The sequence below is a fragment of the Corapipo altera genome, unplaced genomic scaffold (assembly GCF_003945725.1).
Source record: "Corapipo altera isolate COAL_440 unplaced genomic scaffold, ASM394572v1 2c, whole genome shotgun sequence".
NCBI lineage: Eukaryota > Metazoa > Chordata > Aves > Passeriformes > Pipridae > Corapipo > Corapipo altera.
The window spans coordinates 4,812,609-4,818,608 of NW_020884923.1; positions in this window are offsets into that span (position 1 = coordinate 4,812,609).

Sequence of the window (6,000 nt, forward strand, 5' to 3'; positions counted from 1 at the left end):
GCTGTGTCTGCACTGTGACAGAAATAGAATGAATTCTACACATGAAAAATACTGAATGATGAAAACTTTAGAGTGACAGGGATGAGTTGAGGAAAAATGCTATTATGAATTTAGCATGAAAGGGAAAACGAAAAAGGGGATTAATAAAAACCAACCATATTAGGGAACAGGATTAGAGGGGGTGTTGGAAATCAGAAAAGGTTTGAGAATACTTGCAACAGGAGATGGCTATCCTACAGTAATGACTATAGTGATATGCAGATATTTGTCCACATTTAAAATTTGGTTCCTTCAAGGGGTATTCTTCTGATATTACTGCCAGAGACAAATAGGTATTTTTCTTAATATTACAAATCCTATATAGCAGTCTTCTCAATTCGAGAATATTCTAGTAGAGACTGAGTTTCATGCCTAAGGCATGTATTTTAAAACTTTTTATATCCACTTTGTGTCTGCAGAATGCATATTCTAGGCACAGAGTGAATTTTGTAAGATTTTACAAAGAACATAAATGAATTTGAGGTATAATTAATGGCTTCTTAAGAAAGTCACACTTCAATTGTGCCCCACATAGCTTATGTAATACAATAAAATATATCATTCTATCTGTTTAAAATCTGATATTTTATATATGCTGCATCCAAATTACTTCCATTATGATATTTTTATTATCTGTGATCACATCTTAAAATTAAATTATCAGGTTCACTTTAGACTGCAGAATAATGTTCTGCAGTGAATGAGATGAGTTACTGCCCCATTTGGAGTAGGACCTTCTTCTTTGTTTTCATTGCTGAATTCAGCTCATGCATCCCAAAATGCAGTATCTGAGAGCACTTCTCTGTGGAAAGTGAGACTACATGTTTTTTTCCTTCATGTAGGAGACTAGGAAACATTAGGTCAGTAGGACAAAAATGCTTGTCAGGGAAACTTGTCCTATGTCAAGGATTAGTTTCTGTTCCAATAGCTCTCATTCTCCAGAGACTCCTGTGCTCCAAGCAAAATCTTACTTAACAGATGTAAAATTATGGATTTGGAACATGGCATATACCTGTGTGAGGTCCTGTTTTGAAAAAGATTCTTTAAGGGCTTTGAAATACCTGTGTTCAGTGTTCCAAATGTACATATGACCTGGAGTGAGGCACTCTAAATGTTTGAGATATAGTGTACCAATGTATATAGACAAGACCAAGTTCAGGAAATTAGAAGTTTTATTCTTTCCATTACTTCAAAAACAACAGAAGTTAATATGAACTGCTCTACAGCCTGCATCAAACAGGAATTTAGGATTTTGTTAAGCTGATTTCAAATCCAGTGTCTCAGGGAGCACCAGAGTTTGGCTTTTAGAACACATCCTGTTTAAGTACTTGCAGTGAAGGAGAAACCATTGCAACATAATAGCACAAGCACTCAATTGATGGATTTTTTTTTTATTTTTTTTTTTTTTTTTTTTTAGTTTTTTGAGTCTAGCTTGTCTTTCATCCATTGGCTTATGTTTTTATCTGCTGTATGAAAGGAGGTCTGTTCAACGACATTTACCTTGTAGTTACCTCAAATCAAGGAAGTGACTGTGGTACTTCTAAGCTTATACTAATTTGAATTCAATTAGTATAAGCTTAGAAGTACTACAGTCACCAATTATATTATTGTTTTTTCCAAAATTATTACCTTTCATCATTAACTATTTCTGTTGGTACGCAACAGAATTCGATATGAAACCCTTGAGTGACAGAGCTTCTGGAAATAATAGTAGTTTACCCGTTGACTGGGCACCTCACCCACTACCAGAAGGTGTCAGTACCTCAGTAGTACCAAGAGGGGTGGGGGTGTGGTGTCGGGGGGTATTGGGAATGTTTGTTCTAATTGGTTAGTATTTGTTTCCTTAAAATAAAATATTTGTCTTGGTAGCAACAAAAAAAAAAACAAACCTGTGCAGCTTGCCCCTTGCTCCTACTGTAAATGTATTTTTCCCAATTATTTACAAATGAGATTAATGAATCCATTAATCCATAATTAATCCATTAATGAATCCATGTAGTTTTACACAGATCATTAAACTTCTTGGCTGCCAACAGCAGAGAAGTTTCCTACTTTTTCATCTTTAAACTGAACTTTCAAACAATAAAAATAAAGATTGTCTTACCACGCTATTTCTAATTAGCACTCTCCAATTAATTTTAAAATTCTCTCAAGTGAGAGGAAAGCAAAGAATTGGATTGCTTTGTGAAATGCATGTGACGTTATTTTGTTTAAAAGCTTTGCTAAACTTAAGACTAGTGAGACTGCTTCCTAGAAACTTAAAGAAGAAACTATATTCCTACAGTGCTTGCAGGTAAGTGTTACAGCATTATGGTAGTATTTAAGAAACAATTACCCTCCCTGCTCCCTGTATTTGAAAAGCCTTCTTTAATCTTGTTTTTAGGGAAGGAGGTATGCAAAAGCTTTTTTTATATATACTTTATAAAGTGAGAGAATTGAAAGTAAACAAAATAGATTACATCTTAACAATATTTCATAATTAACCAAGCTACCAAAAGTAGCATTGGCTAGGGCAGTTTTCAAGTGTTTGCTCCAGGTGTTCACTGCTTCTCTTCAAGCTGGATAAATTGGAACACTATTGTATGCCAGCATATAGAAATTGCTCATGTGTCTGTAGAAGCCCATTGAAATTCCTGCTTTGGTGCTGTCACCTGTCACCTTGGGCAAACTTCTCCATTTCCCACATTTCATTTTGTATTTCCTATGCTTCGCTTTGCAGTTCGTGTAATGAGAATAAGAAATGTTCTAGGTTCAGCATCTTCTAGTGTTGATTCCCTACAATTCAGTCAGTTGGAGATTGCACATCCATTTATTGTGTAATAATAATTTAATTAGTGATTATGATCCTTTATAATCAAGGAAAAAATGTCATATTTGTATTTATACCCATCAGAAAAGAGGGAACTCTTCATGTCCTGTAGTGATAGGAGAAGGAATAATGGGTACAAACTGCAAGAGGGCAAATTTAGGCTGGATATTAGGAAGAAACTCTACTGTGAGTGTGGTGAGGCACTGGAAAAGCTTGCCCAGAAAGACTGGATGCCCCAACACTGGCAGTGATCAAGTCTGGGTTGGATAAGGCCTTGAGCAACCTGATCTAGTGGGAGGTCTCCCTGCCCATGGCAGGAGGGATTGGAACTAAATGACCTTTAAGGTATCTTCCTACCCTTGACATTCTATGATTCTGTAACCCAAATAAATATATTTGCTTTGTGTAGGATTGTAGTGCCATGATTTGGGAAGACTCTGAGAATCAAAAATCTCGTACCAACTTCTTAATTTGGTTAATTAGCATTGTCACATCTGGAACTGCAGAAACAGTTTTTGCTATATACAGGCTAGTAATACTGGCTAAAAATAATATTAAATTTTAGTATAGAAGGTAATGTTACTGAAAATCCAGGCCATAGCTCTCTTGTTTGTTATTTTCTTGTTCAGAATTTATGACCGAACTGAGAAAAATGCCTGTCACAAACCATTCATGCAACACAAACAGAAATAGCTTGAAGTAGAATAGTTGGCAAATATGCTTTCAGCAGATAATTGTTCATTCAAGGCATTCAGTGAACGCATATGAACGTGGATGCTGTGAGGTCAATTAGCAGCCACATTAGCATAATTTTTTTAACCATCAGCTAATTAGTTAAACTAAATAGAATTATAGTTATTTCACCTCGAACTTTTTTTCTCCAATCAAGATCAGTTAAAATTAGTGAATGCTAACTTTAGTATATTAAAACTATTTTATTAGGAAACACAACGACCATCAGTTTTCACCTGATGGACAATTTAAAAAACATTTTATCTAGAACTAAATAATGGAAATATTGATTTATAAATAATTTCCAGAGTAAATATAGACAACACTGACTTCTGAGATTTTGGTTGCTAAGTACAAGAAACCAGTGAACATTTTTTGTTGGTTTTTTGTTTGCGGTTTTTGTTCTTGTTTGTTTTTTTTTTAATAAGTTAATCAGTATAAAAATAAATTTAAAAAAATGTTCTCCTGAGCTGGAGTTGCTAAGAAAAGTAGAGATTGGTTAATGGTCTAAAAAGTTTATTAAAACCAAGCTGGATTGTCCTGTGTCTAATATAATATGAATGTTCAGAGACTTAAAAAAATAACTTAATATTTGTATTGGCTTAAAAGCTTACTTCTTGGAGATCAGTCACAGTGAGAGCATCCATCTTCTCACTAAACTATAAAAATGATACAGTTTTGGAGGTTTCTGTGGTTTGTCTTGTTTTTCTTGGTTTCCTGTGTCTGGCATGTACATTTTGCCAATACCAGAGTCCTGAAGTGGTATCTGTTGGACAAGTTTCTGTCTGACAATAAAGAGCAAGAGACTTTGTCAGTTTTCTTCTTGTTAAAGTGGATTTTACCCACTTTAGTTTCACGATGTTACTAGCTTTGGGAGTGCAAGAACATTTTGCTCCTCTGTTCAAGTCGGTATTTTTAAGTCAGATTTCAACTGGCTTTAAAGAAGAAAAAAAAATTAAAAACAAACCCACTGGCAGTGCATAGCTCAATAAATTCAAACTACTTATAAATATCACCATATTTGTACCAGTTAAACTCTTGCACACTCCCTCAGGGTTTTTTTTTTTGTTAAACAATTCTTTAAAACACATTAAAGCTTTGCATAAAAGTTAAGTTATGGTGGTCAAAGTATAGATTTTTTTTTTTAATGATTTGGCTGTCATTCTGCTATTTCCTCAGCAAAAATAACATGAAAGGCTTTCTTTCTTTCTTTGCCCTAGTCCCCATTATAATTTATTTATATATTAAGGCATCAAAATGTCTTCTGCTTATCTGCTTTTTAAGCCAGCAGAGACAAGTGGAGAGAAGGAATTTTGTGGATTTTCTGCAAAAAGTTACAACAGTCTGCAGTAACAATTTCCCCAGAATGAGTGGTTGTTTGATATGTCTTCAATACAGTCCACTGAAGATTTCTGTAATTTCCTAGATTATAGATTATTATTGTAAATTTATCTACCCAACTTTGAAGTTAGTTCACTGATGTCATTATTTGTCTTCAAGGCAATAAATACTGACTATTGAACTCTACAGCTATTAAATTCTGTTTTCCTCCCTTTTCTTTCAAGTTTTAGACTTCCTTAGTAGCACTGGCATAAAAGTGGAACAATAATTTAAAGTATTCTACCTTTCCTCTGCTATAGCACAGAACAGTATTTGACCTGCAGCCCCTCCTCTATTTTCTCATGTTTCTCTCAAGTTAAACAGCTGTAATAAGCTCTAAGAGACTGTGAGATTAGATGCCTGAGAAAGTTCAATTTTTCTTGAGATCCACTGACTTCTGTGGATTGACAAAGGCGTTCAAAAACACCAGCTCAACATGCTGAATTTGTTTCATGTTTGCCCAGTACCAAGTGTAATGCACCTTTGACCTCTGGGTAATATTTGAGAAACATCAATATATATTGTTAACTATTCTGTGTTAGGTGTGACATGCAACATTCCAAGAACAGGAAAGTTAACAATAAAAGTTTCTATTCACATTTATTTCCTTATTTGTATTTGAAATATTTCAGACTTGCACAGTTGAATACCACAGAGCCAGATACAATCCCTGGAAGAAGCTCAGAATGTGTCATAGATACAGGACTGTATCAGCTAAGCATTTCTGAAGAATGCTCACTGAGAAAGCTTGTGGATTCTCAGACATCTTTTTCTATTGCAATTTTTGTCTTGTTGCATCTTACAACTATTGCTGTTTACTTTATGCTAACAGACAGTTTATTCACTATCTGTCCTTTCTTTATGCACTTGAATAGGATGAGGGATAAGGGGCCTTAGTTCCTTAACAGACCATGGCTAGCCACATGGGGTTGCCATTAAGTCAGCCTCCTCCATACCCAAAAATCTATTTGCAGATGTAGATTTCTTAATTATTTTCTTTTTCATTTCACTCCTGGTATTTCCTGTTACATAACACACTG